General features: G+C 50.2%; 1 protein-coding gene across 1 annotated transcript in view; it reads left to right on the top strand.

The window, feature by feature from the left end:
* Positions 1 to 12582, top strand: part of ERI3 (ERI1 exoribonuclease family member 3) — a 132524-nt gene that overhangs the window by 31971 nt on the left and 87971 nt on the right. The gene's annotated exons all lie outside the window — the stretch shown is intronic.

Below are 12582 nucleotides of genomic sequence, written 5' to 3'. Positions count from 1 at the left end.
GGTTGCCAAGACCTCTCTCTCTGAAGAGAACTGTTATATTTTATGGACCATTTAGCTTCCCAATGGTGATCCTAATTCTTCACAGCATGTATGTGCCATTTCTTGGTTATTAAAAGGACCCCTGAAAAGGAGCTGCCCTCTGAGTCAGTGCTCTTCCATGCAGTTAATTGCAGGAGGGTTTTGCTTAGACTGTGACGCTTAGTATTTCCAAACTCTCCCTGTGCTAAGAGGGTGAATTATACCCAAGTCTCCCTGTGGCTGCAGGGACTGACCCTTGTGTGCCGTCAGTAAGCAGGTGGGGGAAGAACGCTTCTGCCGGGAGTAATTCAAACTTTGAATTGCTCTGGAGGAAGTCCACTTGCTTTCCGCATAGAGATCAAGGGTGCTTTAAGGGCTGGCTGGCCAGGTGTCTTAGTCTTTCATCTCTATATCCTTATATTGTGTGACACTTCAGGTGCCAAAATAGCTTCCATTCCTTGGGGGCCCAAGCAAGCTCCATGCTTACTGGGAAAGGAGTGATTACCTTGGACTGACAAGTTAGCCGAAGGATGGATGGCTGTGGCTGCACAGCAGGTGTGAGATGGATGGATGGGAGGTGGTTCAAGGGGAGGTTCTTGTTAAGTCACTGTGGTGTGTATGAGAAAACAGAGAAGGCAAGCCATTAGGTTATGTATTTCAGGTGTGAGGAAGCTGTCGAGGTCCTCTGGCATTGCGAAATGCCAGGTGAAATGTTTCTGCCATGTGGAGCACAGCAGTGTGCTGGAATTAATGAGACTGGTGTAGGGAGAACACATGTGGCTGGTGTGGAGGGTTAATGTGTGCGAGGGTGATAGGCTTAGGCAGGGTTTTGTCATCAGGGTTGCCATGCTTGGGAAGCGCGGTCTAATGGCAAGACTACATGAAAGGAAAATGGAGCTTGCAAGGAGAGTGCTAAAAGTCATCGATTGCCAAAGGTTTTTGTGTTTGCTGCAGGCCTGAAGCAAATTGCTGGCTTAAGGGGCTCTAGGCATCTGGGTCTTGCACTGGATTTACAGGTAAGGTGAAATTAGGAGCAGGCTAAGTAATTAATTCATCTTGCTGTGACCAGGATGGGAGATGATTCTGACTTGCCACTTCTCCTCAGAAGTTTCTTCAGAAGCTGGTAAGGACTCTGGTTGTGAAACTCAGGAAGCAAAGAGGATCCCTGGGTGCCTGACAATTCCTTTTCTCTGCTGGTTCTTTCTTGCAGGCAGCCTCGGGCTGCCTGTCTCTTTGTTAAGAGAGTGACAGCAATGTGACACCGTGAAAATAATTACTAACAAATCACGGTGGTGACTGCAAACAGCTCGCTGTCTTCAGAGGCATGTCAGGGAGCATTAGAGCAGGGCCGTGGGAGCGGCAGAGCAGCTAGGGGCTCTTTCTCTGCTCTAGGCTGAGGGAAGATCTTTGGAGACCTTTGGTGCCCGCCACCCCCACATCATTCCCTCTTGTTGGCTTTTTCTTTCTTTCCTCCCTTCCCTGCCTTTGCCATCAATAATTAAGCCCATTAATTGCACAGTGAGTTCAGGAAAGCTGAGAATGGTAAGACTGGGCTTCTGCCTTCCCTGGATTCAGCAACCAGCCACAGAGCAGCAGAGGAATTTCTGGAGGGGTATCGTGGGCAGAAGCACATCCAAGCTGTGTTTTCTATCTTGCAGCCCTTGTGTGCTGCCCAGGGCAGTAATGTTTATTAGCTGTGTGCCCCTAGGAATTTATGGGCTGCTGGTACAGTTGGAGAATGGCCTGTGTCCTTGGGAGCCTCCAGTCTCAGTGAACCTGAAAGTAGGTTTGTGTTTGTGTAGAGCATCATGGCAAACATGCAGTCGACTGGTGTCTCCAGTAAAAAAATGGGCAGAGGAATGAGAGGTCCTTCCAGGATGCAGCAGGGATGGTGCCTATCAGCGTGGCTGAAGCTGCAGGTGAAGATGATCCTTCAGAGAGTAAACAGCGGACAGGTCATGGGTGAAGAAGGTGGTTGGTACCAAACAGAGCAGCTGGGGGCGTCTCTGCAGGGATGAGGCCGCTGTGGCTGTGTTGGAGTAGGGACCCTTCTGCAGAGCTACATGGACAGAGTCTGAGGGGAAGCTCTCTATAAAGCCTCTCATTGTATTGCTGTAAAGCGCCGTCCAAAGGGAGGGTGTAGCAGAGATACTGATAGGAAACTGGAAAGAAGCTGCTGGCTGAGATGTCCTTTAAGCAGCATTGATAATCAAACCGCTGGGCAACCTTTGAGAGGGGAGCTCACAGCCTCCCCTCCTTGTTCTTGGTTGGTATTTCATCCTCCAGTTTGGGAATGGGACATGCCATCTGGCAATTACCCATGCAGAGGAGTGCCCTGCAAGGGGAAGCAGAAGGTGCGGGTGGGAACCCGCTCCCAGGCGCCTGCTCCACCGGGCAGCCCTCTTTCCCATTCCCCTAGTTACTCAAGTGATTTTCCTGACTGTCACATCTGTAAATAATGTTGCTGGCGTATCTAGCTAGATGCAGAGTGGTGATGGAGGGGGGAGGGCTGGTGCTGAGGGTGGCTGTAACAGCCCCTCTCCCCAGCTCATACAATATTTATGCAGGGCTGGGAGTTGGCGGCACTGACCTCCGGGTCGTGCTGTTAAACAGCTCCCGCAGCCCCTGCATCCTAATTGCTGCACTTGTCCTTTGCTCTGGAGGATTTGCTGCTCCTTCTCTCTGGCGAAGCAAATACTAATGGCAGCTTGTGCTTGGAGGTGGGGAGCGGTCTCTTCCCCACAAGGGAAAGACGAACTTGTTTCTCCTCGTGCAGATGTAATTTGCAGCTGCACAGAAACCTATGCTCAGCCCAGTTACGTGCTGCTCCTTCTCTCTGGCGAAGCAAATACTAATGGCAGCTTGTGCTTGGAGGTGGGGAGCGGTCTCTTCCCCACAAGGGAAAGACGAACTTGTTTCTCCTCGTGCAGATGTAATTTGCAGCTGCACAGAAACCTATGCTCAGACCCAGTTACGCGACATGCCAGGCTCCCAGCTGCTGCCAGCCTGGAGGCTGTGCTGAGAGCCTGTGGAGCTGTTGTGCATGTAATTTTGGGTCGTGTATCATCAGAGGGGACGGGGAGGGAGTTTACCCCATCCCACTGGCTCCTTATAGGATTTCTGTCTTCCCCTTAGTGGGGAGAGGGAAGAAGAGGCAATCACAGAAGTCAGTTGAGAGAGTAGACCTGGACGATGTAGTGCCAGAGGGTGGCAGAGATGGTACCAGGAAAGAAGAGGGGTTCAAACAGCATCGCAGGAGAGAACGGCATATTTTCTTGTAGAAAAATGATCTTGAGTAGGAAGAAAGGTGATGCAGAAGGCTGGAGACCCTCTGTGTGGGTGAGGGGCTCCTGCCTCCCTTGCAAGCGGTACAGCCATGGCTGGAGGTGGAGAGGTTTCTGGTTTTTCACCTGGCTGGCAGGGGCTTTCAGCTGATTCAAGTGGTTCAAGCAAGCCCAAAAGATAAAGCTCTTTGATTGCTAGAGTTGCCATGGCTTTCCCCCATGCCATTCGACTGGGTTCCGTCCTGCTTGGGGCTTCACGTCGTGTGTCTGCGAGTCCAGTGACCTGACTGGCCACCCACGTCCCTTATCCTGCCTTCCTGAGTTGGCAGGTCCCCTTTGTGACTGGAAAAGTGCTGTTCAGACTGGAGACTAATGGCCTTTAAGTGACATGATTGTATTATGTTAAGCGTCTATAGGCTTTACCATTAGGCACTAAGCAGTTTATGACTCATAGCAGAGAAGCCCTTGTCCTGAAGAGTTTATACGCTAAATGGTCTGGACAGGCAAGGCATGGAAGAGGCAAGGTTTCCTCCTGCCTGTTGTACAGCGGGTCTAAGGAAGGACTGGGACAGGACATGTCTTCTCAGTCCTAGAGCAGCGCCTTGCTCTAGGTCTTGCATGCTCCGGTTTCCTGAGGAGAAATACTTCTGCAATGGGAATTGTGCAGTGGGAGGAGAAGCACATTTAATTTCAGCTTAGGTTTTGTGCATGTTTTGGTTTTGAGGGGGCTTAGACACGATGCGTTGTGGGTGCATCCGTTGCATCAGATATACTCCCTTACTCAGTGTGTAATTACAGTATTCTGCACCAGGAGTCTGAACGCTCCCTCTTAAAACAGCTAGTATGCAGAGAACCAGGCGATTCCTAAATTAGTGTCTGTATGAAAGACTTCATAGGAGACCATATAGACGGAGAAAGGACACGCTCTGCATTTGTAATCAGACTCCGCTGCAGCGTGAATCACAGAGTAATTTAGAGATCCTAATCCAGCCCCCTGCTCAAAGCAGAACTAACTTCAAACTTAGATCAGGTTGCTCGGGGTCTTCTCCAGATGAGTTTGAATGTCTCCAGGGGAGGAGATTCTCCCACCAACCTGTTCCAGTGCTTTATTACCTGCACGGTGAAGAGTTTTTCCTGATGACAAATTGGAAGTTCACCTGCTGCAGCCTGTGGTCATGACAGGTGACTTTCACTGAGAACATGCCTGTGTAGATGTACACAGTATCCGGTTTTGTACACTCCTATTCATAAGACGCTTTATAATGTCGTATGTAGTAAGCAGACGGACTGTCACAGCAAGCTTGTGTGTAGAAATCTGTTTTTAAGGGTTTTTCATAGTGTCAAGTTCCCAAGGCTGGGGGGGCGACCTCAACCTTGGAGACTTTCCAGTTTCTCTTTCTTTAGGAGCAGAGTGATGCATTTCTGATGTCAAAGGGAAGTCCACCCCGTCATCCTCCCTGTCTGGAAGGGCTGGTGAGAGCATTTGCTCTTACCCCTTCACCAATCTGGAGGACTTGGTATGGAGGACTGCAATGCTTCTGCCTGCTGCACTCCTAACCTCGGCTGAACTGTGGAGCCAGTAAGCTCTAGTTTCCTGCATGGTAATTAAGTAGTTATTTAAAAATCAAAAGGCTCAATTCTGATCTTATTCTCACTGGCTACTTACTAACTTCAGGTAGAGTTACTCCAGATTTACTTCCACATGCATAGCAGCAGAATCAGGCCCAGTAAATAGAGCTATGAATCTTTTTAAGAGAAGCTGTTAAGCAGTAGCACATAGATTTATTGTAGCATCATGTGTGTGCAATTGTTGATGAACATCTTCTGTTGGAGGCTGAATACCTGCTGTGTTACAGCCTTGCTTTTAATGTTGAGATAGCATCTCTGCCAGCATCTAGCTGACGCACAGACAGATACCCATAAAGGGGCCAGATCTCGCATGGTGTTAAATGCCTTCATGTTTCATTAAGGTTGATGGCAGTGGAAGGCACACAGTGCTTTGCAGGACGAGCGAGTCACAAGGAGCCACTTGCCCTGTGTGCTTCTTGTGGCAGAATTATTTTCCTAGTGTATACATTGCTCTGGTTGCAATGTGGGGTAACAGCCTTTTCCATTCGCAGGCTAGCTGCTTGGAAAGCACGGGTATTGAGATTCTCCCAAATTTCTTAGTGCCCGGCAAAAATTTAGAGAAGAGGGATCTGGCTGTTAGCATATGATGGGTGGTGGGTGTTCAGACATTTCAGTCAGTGCTGCTGTGAGTCCCAAGGCTTGCAGCTTACCTTTTAAGCTTCCTAGGCAGGAATATGCCTGGTAGAGGGAGAAAGCAACGCTGTCCAGAATGGGCATCACAGAAAAAGAAAGGAAGGTCTGAAAGTGCCAGGTATTAGCCTCGCTGCTTAGTCTGGGTTTTTTGGCCTCATTACACTAATCCAATTAAAGATTGATGGAAAAAGATAACACACACTCCAGTGAAGGGGTTTGTGTGGCAATTGCTTTGCTTCCTGGGCAGCTGGAGTGGCCCTAGTTATCTTGTGCATCACCACACCTCCCCAGGCCCTGCAGACCCACTGGTGCCTCCACATGCCATGGTGTGTGCTCTTCTCCTGCATCGTGTCTCTTATTACTAATGGAGCATGGATGCATTTTAGCTGCTGGTCAGCCCTCATTAATATCCAGAGATGACAGGTTGACATTTGTAAAGAAGACTTGCATTGACCTTCATGTTGTGCATCGGTGCGGTTGCCATGCGGTGCCCTGTGCTGGATGCTTCTTCCTGAGCTGCCTCGGGAATGCATTTGTGTTAGCAAAGGGACAGGCTGCTCTGTAACCCTTTGCTGCTGCTGGGAACACAGGCAGCACGTCTGGGTGTCTCTGCATCCCTCTGCCCATCCCAAGGACCATTCCCTGTAGACCCTCCATCCATCCCAGTAAACGGGACTGGGGGGTGTTGGGGTTGCACTCATGGCTCCTTGTGGAGATTGTTATTTAGGTATTGGGACCCTAATGGAAGACAGCTTCATGCCAATGGTGATGTCCCGTCTGCTTCCTTTTCCTGGCTCCTGTCTGGGGATGCAGCAGAAGAAAAGACTGCGCTGCCCGGGCATCCTGAGCGCTGTCAGTCGTCTGTCTCTCCCCCCGACCCACCCCATCCCAGCTTGAGGACTGCTGCAGCCCGCTCGGCAATGACATTTATTAACAGAGGGGGCTTTGAAAAAAGGCAGGCTGCTCCTGCAAAGAATCCTTGCTGTAACTCTGTCTCCTCCTCTCGCCAGCCCGTCTGAAGCAATGGCTGCTGGTGTTGAAATTCATTAGTGTTTCCTGACAGGCGATGGAGGCTTGCTCTGTCTGTTCCCACTTCCCTGCTCTCATGTCCCTGCTTCACGCATGCTGATATTTAAAGCTGATGTGCGGCTCGTAGGCTTGTGGCACTGTGACAAGTTCGGGGGTGGTTGAGAGAACTGAGAGGGTGGAAGGAAAGCAAAGAGGGAGGGAGATGGGACCTGTCTCAGGGTTTCTGTGAAAGCCCAGGGCTTTTCAGACCCTCTCCAAATACATTGTCTTTCCACAGCTATTGCGTGTGAATTTTAAGTAAAGCCATGCTGGGGTGGTTTGTCCTGCACTGATGGGGGGCAGAGAGGGATGGTGCCGTGGGTGTGCTTGGTAAGAGCAGGGTGCAGTCGCCTGGCAAGGGCTCATCCAGTGGGAATCAAGGGCAGGCATGCTCCTCCAGCCCCTTGGCAGGTCTGTGGGGCTGAGGAGCGTGTGAGTGGGGTGCCAGAGGTCTGGCAGGGGGTTCATCCCTCCGTCCTTCACTTTGGACAGGAGCATGAGGGGAGACTGGCTCCGCTCTTGCCTCTTTGCACTGAGTGGCATAGTGACTCCAGCACTGGGGAGGAGATGTCTCCCTGCCAAAGCCTTGGATTACGCAGGAAAGCTGCTCCAGTCTAACTTGAACTATTGGGATGGGGGAGTTGGGGTTTGGTGGTTTTTTTGGAGGTGTGTGTCAGCATGCTTTGATTTCCGCAGGCTGCAGCATGGCTTGGGCTGTGCTGTGTGTCCGGGGCGCTCCGCTCACGTGCGGGTGCTGTGGCATCGTGCTGTCGGAGCCCTCCTGGCCCAGCATGGTGGTTTTGGCAAAGCCCAGTCAGGTTTTCTGCGCCTCTGTGGGATGCTCCTGCAGCCTCAGCGCTTTGGAGCAGGGTCTCACCCCTTTGTGTCCCCAGGCCTTTGAACCCTGCTGTCTGGGACTTACTGTTTTAACCAAGTTTGGATCAACCTAAGGCTGCCTCTTTGGGAGGGTGTGGGTTTACCTACACTGCTTTAAATTCCTAGCTTGGCTCCAGCTCATGCGAGGTTCAGTGCAGACAGATGTGGCTTTGCCTGTCATGGTGCTGTTTCTCTGCTAAAACATCTCATGTGCCTTAGCCCAGGATGTTATTCCCTCGCTAGCTTTCTCTGTTAGGAGAGGGCACCCGAGCTTTCCTCTTGGCCTGGCAGACATCCCACCCTACATCAAAACAGAGCAGCATCCCTGCACCACATGGTCCAGAGCGATGCCTTGACCAGCCTTGCTTTGAACTAGGGTGCAAGGCTGAGATGGTTCGACAGCTCCTCTCTTTGGCTATCACCTTGTTGCTGTTGTGTGCTGTTGCATCCAAGCAGCTTTGTTCAGGCTTTCCAGCCCTCCTTCAGCGACGGATTTCCTGGCCCTCTCCTTTGCAGCCCAGTGCAGTGGGGTTGGCCAGAACACAATTAAAATGTTCTGCATCTCTCACAACTCAAGGTGTCCAGGGCATGGATTTTTTGGAAGGCTGAGACCAGGTCTATAAAAACCAAGATTTAATGTCCCTTTATCTTTCCCATAGAGGGACTTGTTCTTTTAACTGCCTCAATATCAATACACCCAGTGTGTAGAAAGTGGCCCAATTTCTTTGTCTCCTGACATCCTGAACCCAGAAGCAGATGGACGTTAACCAGCTCTGATTAGTTGGGAGAATCAAGCATTAATTTTTTATACGCCAGGACCACCTGAGTGACGGAAATCAATTATGGCTGCCCCTCCCCCTTCCATATTAATGTGGTGGCTCTGAGCAGAGACGGAGGAACCTGTTGAAATGAGAAACCCCTATTTCTTAGTTTGACCCCCTAGATAATTAGGGTTAAATTGATATGCTATCGCACTGGTGACACATTTTATCTGCCTCTGTTTGTACAAGAGGATACAATAGTGGAGGAAGGACCAATTTGTGCCCTGCTCTAGCTAACCAGACCGAGATAAAAGGTGTCACTAGTACGATAACGTTCTTGCCTCACGCTCCTTTATTGTTGCTCAATTTGCCTTTTTTTTTTTTAATCCTGTTCTTTTTCTTTCAATACCCTTGGTCATATTTTAACTCCATGCCATCGCATAATGACGCCCTGCTAAATGTGTGTGGAGATAGGCAACTCTGGCTGACAGCCTTCCCTGATAACCGAATTCCAGCCCATCCATCACTAGGCTGCTCTCCTTAACTTAAGGAAAGTGATAACTAAAGCAAGGCCGTTTATCACCGCCGAGCTGTGTGCTTCTTGCCACCTTGGAGAGAGCCGGCTTCAACGGGAGAAATGCAGCCATGTCACCTCGCCTCCTATTTGCATCCCGTTCATCTCCAGACCCCATTTACCCTGCAGAGTGGAGGAGCAGGGCTGGATGGAAATCAGAGCCTGGGGTGATGAAAGCTCTTTGAAAATGGTGCAGAGCTTCCACTGCTGGCCAGAGGTCAAGGAGGACTTGGACTTGCTTGGCTGGTGGAGGAGGGTGTGCTACCTGATGTCACTTGCTCTTCTGCCCAAAGGGGACCTGCATTTTGGGAGCGGGCGGAGATTGTGTGCTCCCCTCTCTGCTGCTGGGAGGACAGACTTTACCAGAGCTGCATTGGAGGCTGGAAAATCCCACAGCCATTTTGAAGTTTCTCTCTGTCAAGTGCAGTCATACCTGAAGCCATGGTGTTTGGCTGATGGGGTGGTTTTGAGAGCCAGCTTCCTTCCCAAAGAGTGAGGGCTTCAGTGTTTTGGGAGGCAGCGAGACCTTGTTCAAAAGCTGGAAGGATCATGGGATGTTGAATGCAGTGAAATGTGCCATCATTTCTCTTCTCCCTTACTTGAGGGAGGGCCAAATCCTGAGCTCTTTGCTCAAGCAAAGTTGCCCCCAGTGAGCGAGGTTGAATCTTGCAAGAGCAAGAAGCCATACTGAGCATAAGAGCATGTTTACCAAATGAGCTGCTCAAGTGAATGGTGACCCTGATAAACAGAGATACTTCCTTATGGGCCCTGGCGCTTCTATTCCCCAGGAGAGCCACAGATGTGCCTTGTTCACTCTAACCTGGAGAAGATGCTGGAGAAATTCCTGCCTGGTCACCAGGCTGAGGAGTAGGGGTACCATTGCAGGTGACGAGCTTGGAGCTGGGGAAGAGGCATTGCAGGGGTGTTTTCCTTCCCGTAGCTACTTGGGGACCTGGTTTCTGTGCAGCGAGAGCCCCTGATTCCCTGTGCTGGGAGCGCTGCGTACCCAGACTAGACCAGACCCATACGGCAATCCTTAACTAAAGGCAAGCACGTTGAGTGGCTGTATCCCTGCTGGCCTGGAGCACCAGGCCTGCATCTTCCAGCTCAGGGAGAAGATGGATGCTTTGGTCCATGCTGCTAACAGCCTGCCCATGTTACAGCATGAGCGTAGGTCTTATAGTGCTTGAAAAACTTGGTGAAGTCTCTCTAGTGCTAATGTGAAATGAGGGGAGCACAAGCACAGAGGGGGAGGGGGAATGTCCTTAGGTCACACAGCTTCACAGGCAGTTTCTGGGGTTGTTGCTCGTTTGCAAAAATGGGTCATTTATTTAGTTGACATATTTATTTGGAGCATTTATTTTCTCCAATTAAAGACCCACTGTCCAGCGCCCAGGGCATACTGCCATCAGTCTCAGGGTGGAAGTAGAACCAGACTGTCCAGTTTGCTGGGCCTTTTGGTCCCACAGGGATGGAAGTGCTTTAGATGTCATTCATTGCACTGGGTGGTTAGCTGTCAATTCCTGTGGCTAACAAGAACAGTGCTGTACTCGCTTCTTCTGGGCCCTATCCAAATGTTAGGTGAATTGATAATTATTCCCCTAACTGGAGCTAGACTGAGACCTGTATTAATGGGATTGGGAGGAGAAACTCAGCTTTTAGTAACATACCTTTAGCTAACTGCTGTCATCATCCTCTCTAGCTAAATGTGAGCAGTCTAAGAGAGGTTGAGCTGATCACGTGTCTGTATTTAGACCGGTCATTTGTTTTAGATGGTTCCTTTTCTTGTGATCTTTTTTGATTGGGGCACCAGTAGAAAGCAGCTTTCCTGGAGAAAGAGCTTTCTTAGCATGCTGGTTGGGGCTGGTGGGGACTGTTCAACTACAGAATGTCATGGGCACATGTGTAATGGCTGTAAAATGCATGGACCAGGCTTGCTATTTATGTGACGGCTATGCAATTGCGAGGAGTGACTCCAGGTGGTTTATTTCAGTGCAATGGTGCTAGCATCAGATGAGCCGTGCCCAGAGATGAGACCGTGCTGTCAAGTTACATTGCTTACCCTGCAAATCGCTGTAGCCCTGCTGCTTGCAAGCTCCTTCTTTTGACAGGCTTCCTGCTTTCAGAGAGATTCCTCTGGACCTCCTTATTCAAATGTGTTTGTATGACTTAAAATATTGCTCCTAAATGATGACGTGTGCATCTTTTCAGGACCAGGCATTTGGTTTTGGCACAGGGAGTCCATTCCTTTCTTAGCCTAAGCAGGCTCACAAAGCCAGTACACTGGTGGGGCCCAGTGTGTGCTGGCTCCGTTGGCCACATATTCCCGGGAGATTCCCCTGGATATGTTTGCCAGCTTCCTTCCTTTGCTTCCCATAGAAATGGAGGCAGCACCGAGACCAAACCACTCTGGTACTGCACTACCCCGAGTCTCACATTATCTGCAAGTGCATTATCTGTGTCCCTCCTTCATCTCCTTACTTGGGAAACTGCTTGTAGGTCTGAAGAGATGCTGCCCTGTTCACCAGAGGGTTTGGAGCTGGGCTGAGCGCTCAGGTACTGCATGGGGTGCTGATGGTGCACCCCAGCTCAAGGTGGTGTGTCTAGCTTGTATCCACATCTGACCAGAGCTTGTTCCTGAATTTCAGCCTTGAGTCTGAAGTCCAGTCTGGATTATTCACTCTTTCCTCTATGGAGAATGGGAGAAGACTTTGCCCTGGACATGATCTGTGTTGGGATGTTTGAGCAGCTGATGCTGGCACTCGCAGCTCTTCCCTGCTCCCCTACAACCTCCCGCTACAGCCCGCAAGTACCCAAGGAAGTTGTGAGATTCCCCACCCCCCTCGTTTGAAAAACCCGATATCTGGGGTTGTGGCTTTTAACATGCACAAATGGCTCTAATTTAGTCATTTATTTAGTTGACATATTTATTTGGGACGTTCCTTTGCTTCAGTTAAAGATCCTGTGACCAGTGCCCCAGGCGTGCTCAGCAGTACGTGAATGAACAAGATCCATCAATTACTCTTGATCAGATCAAACCGGCCGGGGAAAACTCAAATAACTCATCTCCCTGCACAGGCTCGGCTGGAGCCACATGGCTTTGCGACTCAGCCTTCCCCATCTGAGGGGTATGTTGTAGCTCTCCTGCGAACAGACTGGGGTTGGCACAGTGTGGAAGAAACAGCTTTCCAAATCCTGGGGTCCTGCTGTCCCTTCAGGCAATCCACCTCCCTTACCAGTGCCGTTTTGTTTTGTGAGCCCTATTCCGGCGGCTCACTGTAGGAAGGGAGAGGTTAAATAGGTGTGCTTGCAGCTCTGGCTGTTGGTGCTCAAACCCGTAGTGAGACAATGTGCAACACCTTGCATCGTCAGAGTTGTGACTGCTCTTGTCTTCCAAGCACCTGCTTGGAAAACAGCCTTTGCTTTCTTAGCCCTAAAATGTTGGTCCTGCAGCATTACTACCCAAAAAAATGAATGCATTGGTGCCTCCTTCCCTCCCTCATGTCTCATTCGGTGTTTTAACCGTAAAGGACAAATGGGAAAGCACCAGGGCATGACAGGTGAATTGTCAGTCCTTCTGTCTGCCCTGTAAGCCGCTGGCTGAGCAGGATGGTTTTGCAGGGATTTGTGATGAGTTCACTTAGCTAAGGACAGCCTGGATGCTCCAGTCGTGTTTGTGTGTTAGCCACTGTGGAGAAGAGATGCATGCTGCACTTGCGCACAGCTCCTGTGCAAAGTG

The sequence above is a fragment of the Aptenodytes forsteri genome, unplaced genomic scaffold (assembly GCF_000699145.1).
Source record: "Aptenodytes forsteri isolate BGI_AS27 unplaced genomic scaffold, ASM69914v1 Scaffold119, whole genome shotgun sequence".
Taxonomy (NCBI): Eukaryota; Metazoa; Chordata; class Aves; order Sphenisciformes; family Spheniscidae; genus Aptenodytes; species Aptenodytes forsteri.
This window is presented reverse-complemented; position numbering and strand designations above follow the sequence as displayed.